The sequence below is a fragment of the Vigna umbellata genome, chromosome 1 (genome assembly GCF_029865625.1).
Source record: "Vigna umbellata cultivar VRB3 chromosome 1, Vumbellata_1.0, whole genome shotgun sequence".
Classification (NCBI taxonomy): Eukaryota; Viridiplantae; Streptophyta; class Magnoliopsida; order Fabales; family Fabaceae; genus Vigna; species Vigna umbellata.
In genome coordinates this window covers 75,128,011-75,142,552 of record NC_142165.1, presented here as the reverse complement: position 1 = coordinate 75,142,552, position 14,542 = coordinate 75,128,011, and the positions used below count along the sequence as shown (strand labels likewise).

Sequence of the window (14,542 nt, the reverse complement as noted above, 5' to 3'; positions counted from 1 at the left end):
ATGGAGTCATCACATGACACTGTTATCGAAGCAAAAGAAGAACTCATGGTTTCACCATTATCTGGTGAAAACCCAATTCGCAGAACTGCTTACTTTATCAAACCCTGCATGGAAGGCTCAGCAAATCTTCCTCGTTACATGTTCTCATCTGGGAAAACAGCCACTGTTGCTTCCAACCACGCAAAACTGCCACTTGAAGTGATATACAGCGGATGGCATCGTCCAAATCGAGAATGGAATACATGGGTTCAACAGATGCAACAAAAGTATGAATATATGTGGATAAAGGCTGGGATAGACCAAGCTATCAAAGCTTCTACTTTTCTTATCCATAGAAATGATGAGTTGATTCTTGAGCTTGCACAAAGGTGGTGTTCAAAGACTAACACGTTTGTGTTTTCATGGGGAGAAGCAACTATTACCCTGGAGGACCTGAATGTTTGTTGGGGTTACTCTGTCATGGGAGTGCCTTTCTCTACACCTCTTGTGAGTGATGAGGAAATGGAAGTAGAACAAGAGTTGATTACTGTGTTTAGGATGTTTTTCAAATCGAATGCCAAAAGGGCAGATCATAATCCATGGATGGAGTATTTCATGAGTAATGAAAGCCATGTGAAACATGAAGCATTCTTGTCTTTGTGGTTGTCGAGGTTTGTTTTCCCTGGTAGATCATATAAATCCATTCTGAAAAGTGTTTTTCCTATTGCCATACAGTTAGCAAGAGGGACTAAACTAGCTCTTGCACCTGCTGTCTTAGCCAACATTTACAGGGATTTGAGTTTGCTGAATAACAAAATCAGAATTGTCACAGCAGTGAAGTTAAAAGTTACATTGTGGGCTCCTATTCAGTTGGTCCAAGTTTGGGCATTGGAGAGATTTCCCTCGTTGCAGCCGTGTCCTCGAGTAGTTGAGCAAGGCCAACTCTTGATGGCTAAATGGAACACAGTGAAAATGGTTAAAAATGACAACTTGAAATTGATTTTGGACTCTTCAAGAGCTGGAAATGACTTTATCTGGCGTCCCTTCGTGAATTCTCCTTCTCTTCAGCTTTACAATGAAAATGACAAGTGGGTATGCGAAAATCCCAATCTTGATGGTGAATTAGAATCCTTTGCTCGCTGCATGAGAGTCTCAGAGTTGGTGGGTATGGAGTGTGTAGAACATTACTGCCCAAATCGTGTTGCTATGCAGTTTGGGATGGATCAAGACATTCCTGGTATGCTAGTACCTTACAAAGAGAATCCTTGGATAAGTTATAGTGAGCCAGTAACAGATACAAATTTGTACACTGCGTTATGTGCCAGCCAAAAGCCAAATGTTACTTTTAGGTACTATCATTGGTGGAAGCAATCAAATCAAAGTAAGGAAGAAAGCAAACATTATGATTGTGTTGGAAGTAGCCCAAAATATGCGTTACCAATATCATTATCTGTGATGAAAGAGAGCAGCCTATCCTGTGGCCCACCACCTGGTTTTACTTGTAAGATTAAGAGAAAACAAGAACGTGATTTTGATGAAATGGAAAAGCGTCCAATCATTGAGTTGTCCAGTTCTTCAAGTGAAGATACATGTGTCGGTGATGAAGAAGTTGAAAATGTTTCCAGTCCTGTATCTATTGTTTTTCCATCAATAAGTGTTGAAGAAGCAAGAAGTGTCAAATACGACAGAAATGGAGTCAAAATCAAGAATTTGTTTTGTGATAGAGATGGTGTCTTTAATGTGGATAGGAAATATGCAAGCTCTTGCATAGAAAAAATAGCTTCTGATCTTGAAAGCCGGATTGGAAGGCTTGAAAGAGTGGTCGCCAAGCTTAAAGGAGAAAATTAGGTCATAAAGTTTAAAATATTGGAGTCAAAGCTGAACCAAAGTGTCCTTTTTTATAAATGAAGACCAAGAATCCTCTTATGCCATTATAGAACAAAGTTCCTAAATCTAGCTAGTAGAACAGAATGTGAAGATTGCTAACTTGTATTGCTGCTTACTTTGATGTGATGTGTAGTTGCCTTTACTTGTTTTTTAGCAATGGTTATGTTAAAATGAGATATTTGAATTTTGTTTAATTCATTGATATGTGATGTGTGCATAGATTGTGATGTGTGCATTTCTGTTATAAACAATGTAGTGATGAAGAGGTATACTTTTGGAGGATCATAATTAGAAATTGGATCACAGAATTTATCATGCTTGTGGGATCTTTGACTCTCGTCCACTCCCATCCTTTCTTTTCTCTTAACTGCTGCTGTTTGTCACAATTATTATTTTTTATGTAACTTTGATATATCAAAAAGTTCATTTAAATTTTTTTTCTTCTTATTTTCTCTCCTAACTAAGATTGTTAAACTCGAGAGTTTACATAAACTCGTGAAAGCCAATTAAACTCGACTCCTAACCCGTTGCATGAAAAAAATATATAAATAACATCCTAATTCAAATAAGTTAACAAAATTATATAAATTCAAATATATAAGTTCATAGAAATATTGTAAAACATAAATTGAAATGTCAAAGTCTCTATGTCTAATCCTCTAATAATGTCATCATCATTTTCGTCATCATCTTCATCCAACTCTTTCTCTGATGAATGTTGTGCATCCTCATTGTCCCCAAATGTTATGTTATCAAGATCAAGAGTATCTAAAGTAGGATCTCTTGTTGCTCCATCTAAGTGAACATTTTCACCTTCAACTAGCTCAATCTCCATAACATCATCTGCCTCTTCAGTTATCCATTCATTATCTGATTCAATGTCATCCATTCATTATCTGATTCAATGTCATCCATTCATTATCTGATTCAATGTCATCAAATGAAAGAGCAATAGTTTTTCGAATTTGTCTACTTTTCAACTTGGAGTGATTTATCACAAACTAAATCATTCATCTTTTTTTGATGCAAACGATTCCTTCTTTTTATATGAACCTAAAATGAAATATAATATTTTTATTGAAGATATAAACATAATAAAGAAAATTATAAATTAAAATAATTTAAATTACCATTTCAAATAAGCCCCAATTACACTCACATTCAGAAGAACTACAAGTCAAACTTAGAATTCGAATAGCAAATCTCTTCAACTCTAGAGTCCCATCATTCCCTAGGATTTAACTCTTTCCCGCACTCCTTTGCATCTTCCATTCCAAAAAGTCCTCTACCATAATGAAATTTAACAATTTGTAAATTAATTTTTCTTCTTTCTACCATATCTGGTACCAATCTTCTCATGCACATATACAATCCTTCTTTCACCTCTCTACCATTATCACATCTAAAGTTAGGTTCATAGTGGAAATGGGGGTTCAAAAAATAGGCAGCTGCATGCAAAGGTCTAGGAAGTTGATTAGCCTATCAAGCATCAATTGTTCTCCAAACCTCTTCATAACTACATCAATTCTGCTATATTAGAGACAATTTCACACATAATTTACCTCTTTTTGATATTGTTAAAGTTCAACCTAATCTTTTCTTTTGCACAATCCATCTCTTCATAAATGAAACCCATTGCAAGTGTTACATATGAGTCCACTAATCTTAAGACCACCATAAGAGGTGCAACAAATTTTAGGCATGTGGAGATATTCTTCCAAAACCAACTATCTAATACCACATGTTCTACTTTTCTCCCCTCTTGTGAAGTTCCAAACTTTTTTGTCTTCCACTCCTCAAAGCTGAACATGGTCAACAATGATGCCATCAATTCATGAAAACAAGAAAGAGTTAAATAAACCATGACAAATCTAGTCACTCCCGATCTTATCACGTCTCTACCTTTAGTGAACTTTTTTAACAAGGAAATCAACATTGATCTTCTAAATGTAAGTGGTAATCTTTCTTCATTTCTTAATTGTCAATTGATTGACCTTTAAATTTTTTTCTTCAAAATCTTCAAAATCTTCAAAATCTTCAAATATCAAATCAATGCAATGTGCCGTGCATGGAGTCCAATACAATTTTCCCTCTTTTGCATCAACAACTCTCGAGCTGCTTGAAATTTGCATCATTATCAGCGACAACTTGAACAACATTTTCTTCTCCAACAAACTTGACAAGATCATCTAACATTTTGAAAACTTTATTAGTTATTTTTGGGTTTTTTTGGAATTTGATTCTTGCGTTTTGGGGCTAGGGTTCTGGGTTGTGATTTGGGAATTTGGGGTTTTTGTGCTTGCAAATTGTTCTTGCAGTTTGGGGAATTAGGGTTTCCTGAAATTGGGAAATTAGGGATTTTCTGGTGTATTTGGAATGGAAATGAATGAAATTGGGTTTATGATCTTGTTATGTTTTTGCGATTAACGATTGTGGGGTTTTTGTGTTCAAATTGGGGGGTGGTTCTAGTTTGGCGTTTTGGGTTTTTCGTTGATTTACGTTGGAAGGTTCTTTCTCACGGTGGTGGTTGCGCGATAGGTGCGGCCATGGGTGTTATGGTGGTTGGCCCTTGGAGTCCTTTGTTGGTTTGACTTCGCATGAGGTGTGTTTTGAATTGGGCTGGAGTAAATGGGGTTGAACTAATTGGGCCATAAGACTCATCAGACATATTTGAAATTGCAATTGCAGGAACCCAAATAATAAGAATAAGACAAAGGGAATTCAAAATAAAAACTTATGTCTTTAAAATTAAAATAATGGGAAATAAAATTAATTAAAAATGAAATTAGAGTTAATTGGATTTAAAGAGGAAATTAATGATGTTATAATGACAATTATATTAATATATGATTTTTTTTGCTTGATATGAATGACATTTATTCATTCTGTAACCTATTGTTTGAGTGGACTCATGAGAGGTCCATATTGTACACACTGAATATTTTAAAGACACTTTAGATAATAACGAATGTATAATGTTAAGTAGAGAATAAGAATGTCGGAACAATCGGTACCGTTATAGAGTCGCGCAGCAGAATAAAATACTCGGAAAGCGTGTTACGGTCACAAATCAAGTTATGATGGTCCGTTTTAGAAAATCAATTTTCTTAGAGAAAATTTAACAAACACTTGATGTGCATAAAACAGTAACGAGTGTAAGGAATAGAAAAGTCGACACAATGGATTTTTATCCTAGTTCGATTCAAAAGAATCTACGTCCAGTTGTTAATCACTATAAAAACTGATTAACGATTTCACTAAAATCAGTTTCAACAAAATATAATTAAGAGTGAATAAAAACAGAAATATAAAACCTTCCTTCGACCAACGAAATGGAAGCAAGCAATCTACATTTTCCTTCGACTCTAGAACAGTGCAGAACAGTTCTTCCTTCGACCAACGAACCAGAAGAACAGTAGTGTTGCCAACTCGAAGAGAATCGCTCCGACCTTTGACCCACAAAGCGAGAGCTTCTCCTTTTCACGGGACTAGGCAGTGCAATGAACTAGCTTATGGAACTTCCTCAGATCACACTATATTCTCAAAAGCTCAGAGTTATTTGTAAGAGTTTTGGAACTCACCTATATAGCCAACTGGTCTGAGTTCGCAAAGATGAATTATAACTGCGCCAGATAATCGATTATTGTTAGTGATAATCGATTATTCAAGTCCGTTACAGGGTTTTCAAAAAGTGATAATCGATTATTCTGAGGAATAATCGATTATTCCAGAGACTTTGGCAGTTCTCATCAGAACTGGTGATAATCGATTATTTGGAGTAATAATCGATTATTTCAGAGCAACGAGGTTTTTTCAGAAGGGCTCAGGATAATCGATTATAGCTTCTAATAATCGATTAAATGCGTAGCAGTTCTAAAAATACGAATTTTTCTAAGTATTACATGTTTAAGGATTTTTCTAATACATTTATAATCTATAAATTGCTTTTAAAACAACTATAACAATGTATCATCTTTCAGCATCATCAAAATCATTTATCTTCAAATTTACCAATGCTCTTCATTGGTAACAATCTCCCCCTTTTTGATGATGATCAAAAATCACTTTTTAAAAGCACTTTGGGTTATCTGCAAAAGATACAAACTGACAGACAACAGTAGGAGTTAGTAGTAACTGCACATATTTCTCCCCCTTTTTGATCAGAAGCAAAAATAGTGATAATGCTCCCCCTTAATATGAGCTCCCCCTCAATTAAACAGTGTATGTACGAAAACAATAGATCATTTATTCAGGAAAACATTAAAGATTACAAGGGCACATAAAGCAAGACATGAACATGATAAAACATCCTAGGAATTCAAAACAAACAAATATGAAAGCACACTAATCATAAAATCCTAAATCTAAAATTCAGGACTTGGTGGTCTCTCTGGAGGTTGGAGATTAAAGTGATTTTCAATGTTTCCAATGCGAGTATCAAGGTCATTGAACTGGTCGATCACAAATTCTTCATGATTTTGTTGCCACTCATATATTTGTTCAAAGTGAGTTTGTTGAAAGAGACGCATATCCTCCAGTTGTTTTGACAGGTTTGCAAAATGCTCCTCCATAGTCAGGGATGAAGTTGAAGGCATGTGAGAAGGACCAGCATCAGCAGAGGTAGCAGCTGGGACTGGATCAACCATATGGGCGTCCATATCGTCATTGACATTTTCGTGGTGATCATCATCCTTGTGAATTATCACACGGCCACGAGCAACAAAACCCATTTGGCGAAATGTTGTCTCACCAATTTCAGTGCCAATGGCTTGAATGGAGGTAGTGAGTTCGCCGTCCACACTTACACCTTTGTATTCTAAAATTCGAGAGATGAGAAGTGCATATGGAAAATGATAAGAAGAATATTTCTTGGCCTTTACCATTGTGTCGGAGATGAGGGCTGGCCAATCAATGTGGATGTGATTTAAAAGCCCATATAGTAGTAGAAGATCTTGCTCCGAGCATTGAGCATGGTTAGTGGCACGAGGACATAGGATCCATACAATTAAGTAATGAATCATCCTTTCTTCAACCTTGAATCCACCCACAAGCAGTTGTCGACGATTGATTTGTTGTTCAGGATGACGCAAAAAAGATTGAAAGGCGAGGATACGATTGAAGTCCGGAACTCCAAGATGAACTTTGACAGCATCATCCCATAGTGTGAGTTATGCGACATTTGTCCATATGTCATCATCCAGAATTATAGGGACACCTTTCACTTTTGTTGTGATGATGCCGTCACGATAACGCATATTGAAGTAGAAGACACAGATGAGATCAGGGTAGATGCACCCCTTTTGCTCCACTAGATGAATAAGTCCTTGAGCATGAAACAAATATGGAAATTGAAAGCCATAAAAATGATAAAAGTCGAGACGGATGAACTTTACCGCCATGATTCGACGTTCTTGCCAGAAATGGACATAGTCACCATGTTGCTCCTCATCTGAAATCCAACCTTCGATGGAAGCAGGACGAACATTGCGGGAGCGAGAGGAAGAAGCACCAGCAATCCTCCTTCGGGTTCTTCTTGAATCAGCCATGAGAGAAGTGGGCAAAAAGAAACTTTGGAAGGAAAGAAGAAAGAGGAGAGATTTGGTTCAGATTTGGATGCAGCAGGTTTCTGGGTGCAAAGAAGTGAGTAATAATCGATTATAGGGGGCTATTTATAAGAAAAATGGAGAAACTAGCCGTTTATGACCGTTTCCAGCCGTTAGGATTCACGGTAACGGCTATATTTTTGAAACAGATCGCGTAATAATCGATTATTGTAAGTGATAATCGATTATCTGCTCATAAGTCACTTTCCAGAAATTGTGTAATAATCGATTATGTATGAAGATAATCGATTATCTTCGCATAAAAGTCTAGTTTTGGGTTTGAATATGAATAATCGATTATTGAAGTGATAATCGATTATCTGCGAATAGGGTTTTTGCCAAAGCTAAAAATAATCGATTATTATCCTATGATAATCGATTAAAAGCGCTGATCGTACCGGAATTGAGAAAATTTTATAAATTTTGAATTTAGGACATATCTACCACCCTTAACTCTCTTCTAAGCTCATAGAATCTATCTTTAGGTAGTGCTTTAGTGAAGATATCAGCCAATTGATGTAAAGTGTCAATGTATTCAATTTGGCAATCTCCCTTTTGAATGTGGTCTCTCAAGAAATGATGTCTAATTTCAATGTGCTTAGTTCTTGAGTGCATTATGGGGTTCTTAGTTAGGTTGATAACACTAGTATTATCACATTTCAGAGGAATGTGATCAAGGAAGATATTAAAATCCTCCAGTTGTTGTTTCATCCATAAAATTTGGGCACAACTTTTTCCAGCAGCAATGTATTCAGCTTCAGTGGTAGACAAGGCTACACAAGCTTGTTTCTTTGAATGCCAAGACACTAAAGAACAGCCCAGAAAATGACATGTTCCACTAGTACTTTTCCTATCAATTTTACAGCCACCATAATCTGCATCAAAATAACCTATTAAACTAGGTAAAGCATCAGAAGGATACCAAAGTCCAAAAGATGGGGTTCCTTTAAGGTATTTCAAAATCCGTTTGACAGCAATTAGATGAGATTCTTTAGGATTAGCTTGGTACCTAGCACACACACACACACACACACACTTTGCATAATGTCTGGTCTACTAGCAGTTAGACAAAGTAAGGATCCTATCATTCCTCTAAACATGGTTTCATTTACTCCTTCACCAGATTCATCCTTATCTAAATAACAAGACGTTGCCATAGGTGTGTTGGCCTCTTTACAAGTATCCATACCAAACTTCTTAAGCACTTCTCTATAATATTTAGTTTGGGAGACAAAAGTTCCCCCATCTATTTGCTTTATTTGCAGTCCTAAGAAGAAGTTAAGCTCACCCATCATAGACATTTCAAATTCACCTTGCATTATTTGTGCAAATCCCTTATACAATGAATCATTTGTAGACCCAAAAATGATATCATCTACGTATACTTGAACAATCAAGATATGTTTTTCTACTTTTTTAATAAACAAGATTGAATCAACCTTTCCTCGAGAGAAGTCATTTTCAATCAAGAAAGTACTAAGTCTTTCATACCAAGATCTAGGTGCCTGTTTGAGACCATACAAGGCCTTTTCAACTTATAAACATGATTAGGATATTTAAAATCCTCAAAACCAGGAGGTTGACTAACGTATACCTCTTCGTTAATGAAACCATTTAAAAATGCACTTTTCACATTCATTTGATACAATTTAAACTTCATCAAAGATGCATAAGCAAGTAACAATCTAATTGCTTCTAACCTGGCTACTGGGGCGTAAGTTTCATCATAGTCGATACCTTCCTCTTGATAGTAGCCCTTTGCAACTAACCTGGCTTTGTTCTTTGTGATGTTTCCATCTTCAGCAAGCTTGTTTCTAAACATCCACTTTGTTCCAATGATTTGATAATCATCTTGTCTAGGAATGAGTTCCCAAACATCATTCCTTTCAAATTGATTAAGTTCTTCTTGCATAACAACACACCATTTATCATCTTAAAGAGCTTCCTTTATGTTCTTAGGTTCTACCTGAGACACAAAGGCTACTGTTAAGCAGAAATTATTAAGATTGTGTCTAGTGGTTACCCCTTTTAATATATCTCTGATGATGTTGTCCAGAGAAAGTCCTCTTGGTTGTTGATAGCTTTTAGGAGCAACGGCTTGATGTTCATTTTGAGTTTTTGGAGGATAGTTTTCATTTAGATACATTTCTTCAGGAGCTTCCCTCAAATAATCCTCATCACCTACAATTGGTTTATTTGACTCAAGAGGGTTCACCTCAAGGTCCACAATTTCATCAAAGACAACATGCATTGATTCTTCAATTTTCAAGGTTCTTCTATTAAACACCCTATATGCTTTTCTAGTTAAAGAATATCCTAAGAAGATTGCCTCATCAAATTTAGCATCAAATTTGCCTAGATTATCTTTACCATTATTCAAAACAAAACATTTGCATCCAAAGATTTTCAAATGAGATACATTTGGTTTTCTACCGTTAAACAGTTCATAGGGAGTTAGCTTAAGAATAGGCTTAATTATCATTCTGTTCAACACGTAACAAGCAGTACTAACTGCATCAGCCCAAAAGTATTTTGGCACATTAGATTCATTTAAAAGAGTCCTAGCTAGTTCTTCTAATGACCTATTTTTCCTTTCAACAACACCATTTTGTTGGGGAGTTCTTGGAGCAGAAAAATTATGAGCAATTCCATGTTCTTCACAAAACTTTTCAAAAGATTCATTTTCAAACTCACCACTGTGATCACTTCTCAAGGTTTTGATTTTCAATTCCTTTTCATTTTGAACACGTTTTGCAAATGATTTGAATGCTTTAAAAGCTTCACTTTTCAAGGTTAAGAAAAATGTCTAAGTAAATCTAGTGTAGTCATCAACAATCACAAGAGCATAGTAGTTTCCACCAAAACTTTTAATTCTAGATGGACCAAACAAGTCCATATGCAAAAGTTCTAAAGGTTTTGATGTTGAAATCATGTTTTTAGACGAAAAGGAGGATTTGGTTTGCTTTCCCTTTTGACATGCATAACATATTTTGTCTTTCTCAAATTTTAAATTAGGCAAACCAATCACAAGATATTTTGAAATCAATTTATTCAAAATGTTGCATATGAATATGCGCAACTCTTTTATGCCATAACCAAGGATTTTCCTCTTTAGCAACTAAACATGTTATACTATGACTAGATGCATTTTCAATATCAATCAAGTAAATGTTATTATGCCTAACACCTTGCAAAGCAATTTCAGTAGAATTTTTAAAATATACGGTACATCTATCACTTTCAAAGGTTACCTTGAGACCCTTGTCACATAATTGACTTATGCTTAGGAGATTGTGTTTGAGACCTTCAATGCATAATACATCCTTTATAGTAAATGTGTTTCCTCCTCCAATGTCTCAAGTTCCAATGATTCTACCTTTGTTATTATCTCCATAGGTCACAAATCCTTGCTTCTTCTTCTCAAAAGAAATAAACCTTTTCTTGTCACCGGTCATGTGTCTGGAACAACCACTGTCAAGATACAACAGTGACTTCTTTGACTTAGTAAGTTCCTACAAAACAAATTGGAGCAAGACTTTAGGTCCCCAATCTTATTATGGGTCCTTGGGGTTAGTTTATGCAAACATACATCATTTTACAATTTTAACCCATGCATATTTACCATTTGGAACACCAAAATGTTTGATGTTGCATTTGTTTGAGGTGTGACCAAGTTTCATGCAGTAAAAACAACAAGCCTCATACACTTTATTTTTCACAAGAGTTCCTTTTTCTACCCAAACTCTACGAGTTCATATCACTTTATATTTTTTGTGTAGATGCGTGTTTCCACTTCTAGCATTGCTTCTCTCAAAGTTTGTTTTGGCATGTGACTTAGACTTATTTGCCTTTGCAAGTAAATTCTCAAGAATGTCAATATCAAACATATGACTTTTACACGATAGACATTCAACAGGTTGTACAACACTATCAAATTCAGATAATTTAGTTTCCAAATTACTAACTTTGTTTCTCAGAACAACTTCATCATCTAGTACTTTTTCATACCTCAAATTCAATTCATTATGCTCTTTCTTTAGCTTTTTATGAGCAACATCAAGTTTTTCAGATTCATTTAACAAATCAAGAAATGCCTTTTGTAAGTCAAACTCATCACTTGACTCTAAGCTAGAATCACTTACTTGGCTTCCTGCATCTTCTAAGTCTGCCATTAAGCACAAATTTGCTTCTTCATTTGAATCGCTTGAACTTGAAGAACTAGAAGCATTCTCTTCCCAAGCTATGTAAGCTTTCTTCTTCTTTGGAAACTTTCTTTCTTTCTTTCTTTTCTTCACTTTTCATATTCTTAGGACAGTCAGTCTTCACATGACCTCTTTCTCCACATCCATAACATTTAATACTTGATGGAGATCCTCGATTTTCTTTCCTTTCTCCATGGTATTTGTCTTTTCCATTTGCTTTCATAAATTTAGCAAAATTCTTAATCATAAGACTCATGTTTTCCTCATCGTTATCGGAATCATCATCCTCAATTCTCTTAGAACTTTTTCCTTTTGAGATTTCAGACTTGAAGGCAAGCATCTTTCTTTTGCCTTGATCCTTTTCTGTAGTTAATCTTCTTAGCTCAAGCTCATGCTCACGAAGCTTTCCAAAGAGAATCGCCGTTGACATCTGAGTGAGGTTTTGAGACTCCGAGATGGCAGTCACCTTTGGTTGCCAAGACTTGTCTAATGATTTCAAAATTTTCACATTCAATTCGTCAGTGTCAAAGTCTTACCTAAACTTGTCAGGTGGTTCACAATGTGAGTGAAACGCTTCTGAACATCAGATATTGTTTCTCCAGATTGCATTCTGAACATCTCATATTCCTGACTGAGTGTATTCTTCCTTGCACGTTTCACGTCGTCTGTACCCTCATGTGTGACTCTGAGGACCTCCCACATTTCCTATGCTGTCTTACACACTGAAATTCTATAAAATTCATCAAGTACTACAGCAGATGAAATAATATTACGAGCCTTAATGTCAAATTGGGCTCTTCTATTTTCCTCAGGAGTCTAGTTAAAGTATGGTTTTTCTTCTTCTACACCATCAACAGTTCTTTTAGGAATATAGGGACCAGTTAGCACAGCTTCCCAGATGCCTCTGTCAACAGACCCCATAAAAATTTCTATTTTGACTTTCCAGAATGCATAGTTATCACCAGTAAAAAGAGGTAGTCTGTTGATGGATGCACCCTCAACATATACTTGATTTTGATGACCGGCCATTTTCGCAAAAGTTTGAAAGAATATCAAAGCAAGCTCTGATACCAATTGTCGGAACAATCGATACTGCTATAGAGTCGCGCAGCGGAATAAAATACTCGGAAAGTGTGTTACGGTCACAAATCAAGTTATGATGGTCCGTTTTAGAAAATCAATTTCTTAGAGAAAATTTAACAAACACTTGATGTTCATAAAACAGTAACGAGTGTAAGGAATAGAAAAGTTGACACAATGGTTTTGTATCCTGGTTCGATTCAAAAGAATCTACGTCCAGTTGTTAATCACTATAAAAAGTGATTAATGATTTCACTAAAATCAATTTTAACAAAATACAATTAAGAGTGAATAAAAAGAGAAATATAAAACCTTCTTTCGACCAACGAAATGGAAGCAAACAATCTACACTTTCCTTCGACTCTGGAATAGTGCAAAACAGTTCTTCCTTCGACCAACGAACCGGAAGGACAGTAGTGTTGCCAACTCGAAGAGAATCGCTCCGACCTTTGACCCACAAAGCGAGAGCTTCTCCTTTTCACGAGACTAGGCAGTGCAATGAACTAGCTTATGGAACTTCCTCAGATCACACTGTATTCTCAAAAGCTCAGAGTTATTTCTAAGAGTGAGGATAGGTCCACTTGTTGTACCTAGTAAATGCTGAGACTATCGATCGTCTGATGGGAGATAACGACTCCCTTTGGCCGTGTGTGCGAAAAGGAGATGCTCGGGTATTGAACCTTCTTTGTGTGGAGGTGATGGTATTTGCCTTGACCTTGTGTGGCAGGAAACATGTTCCTTAGACAAGATGGTGGAACTACTCGAGCAGACCTGTAGGGAAGGCTACAGGTTTGTAATCTGAATTGTTTCGTTTCTATATAATATAAATTGAAATTGTATTGATGAACTACTTGAATTTGTTTTATGTCCATGATACTAGCATGTTTTTGGTTGTTGCTCCAATAATGTTATAAGGTGTTTGGGGTTTCTAAAGAAGATAGTAATGTCAACTAAACTATACTATTATTGAGTTGGAGTGATAATCATTTTCGGTGGGATTAAACCTATGATGTTGTCTTGTTTTCTTTAGTATGAGTGCTCAAAATTTCACGCTGGTTGGTGAAAGAAGATGATATACTTTAATGTTTTATTATTGTTCTATGTTAATGCCAATTAGTTTATAATACACTCCTAAGTCTCAGTAATTTTGATCAATTTTATTGTTGTCATGTGTTTGTATGCATTGCAACTATAGTAATTGTTATGATGTCTTATTCATTGAATTATATTAATGAAAAACTGGTGTACAATTATTTTAATTTCTATCTTGTGGTGTTGTTAATGATTCTTATTTTATTTTATTTTTTTATGATGAATGTTAATTTTATTGTTGTTCAATATTTTTTTTGGCTAGTGTTTTTATTTTTTTTCTCTAGGGTGTAGCTGGGTCAAACTTTAATTCTCGTACAATTATTTCTTTTGATGTGCCATGCCTAGGTTTCACTAGTAAAAAAAGGAGATTCAAACTCGCACATTACGCTTCGGTTTTATCAAAACCGAAGCGTATTAAAATGCGGTGGCATTCCTGTAATTCTGAACACATTATATGCCTCGGTTCTCAACCACCCGAAGCCTAAAAGGCATACTGCCTCGGTTCGTATAGGCACCCGAAGCATATAAGTCTTAAAAAATTGCAAAACTCTGACCCTTCAGCTGACACCTTTTTGGAGACAGAGATACTGCCTCGGTTATAACTCAGAACCGAGGCAGTATAGCCTGCTAAAAGCTGCTCTTCCTGCACTTCCTGCCACGTTGCCTGATGGCACTGACAACTGTTTCGAGACAGAGATA

General features: G+C 35.8%; 1 pseudogene; it reads left to right on the top strand.

The window, feature by feature from the left end:
- On the top strand, positions 1-1,883 carry LOC148206324 (uncharacterized; annotated as a pseudogene).
- The last annotated feature ends 12,659 nt before the right edge of the window (positions 1,884-14,542 follow it).